The 230-nt window shown below is 53.9% G+C and overlaps 1 long non-coding RNA gene across 1 annotated transcript in view; it reads left to right on the top strand.

Annotated features, from left to right (window-relative positions):
- The first annotated feature begins 22 nt into the window (after positions 1–22).
- LOC125613766 overlaps positions 23–230 on the top strand; it is a 2607-nt gene continuing 2399 nt past the window's right edge. The window contains exon 1 of the long non-coding RNA XR_007344336.1: positions 23–136. This is a non-coding gene — a long non-coding RNA (uncharacterized LOC125613766). The remainder of the gene's footprint in view (positions 137–230) is intronic.

Raw genomic sequence — 230 nt, 5'->3', positions numbered from 1 at the left:
CCCAGAGCATAAATTGCCTCTGCAGGTCCAGGAGCAGTACAGGAAATGGCTCGAGAGGATCTGGAAATGGACAACTGAATCTGAGTCCTACACTCTGTCTAGCAAGGCTGTGTCCGACGCCTCCAGACCCAGTACGGTAGGGTCACTCCCTGATCCCAGAGCTCATGTTCCTGGTATTGGCAGGATTTCTCTCCTCCTGTATGCAGACCATGCTTCCCCTGTCTCCTGGA

The sequence above is a fragment of the Marmota marmota genome, unplaced genomic scaffold (genome assembly GCF_001458135.2).
Source record: "Marmota marmota marmota unplaced genomic scaffold, marMar, whole genome shotgun sequence".
NCBI classification, from domain to species: Eukaryota; Metazoa; Chordata; class Mammalia; order Rodentia; family Sciuridae; genus Marmota; species Marmota marmota.
This window is presented reverse-complemented; position numbering and strand designations above follow the sequence as displayed.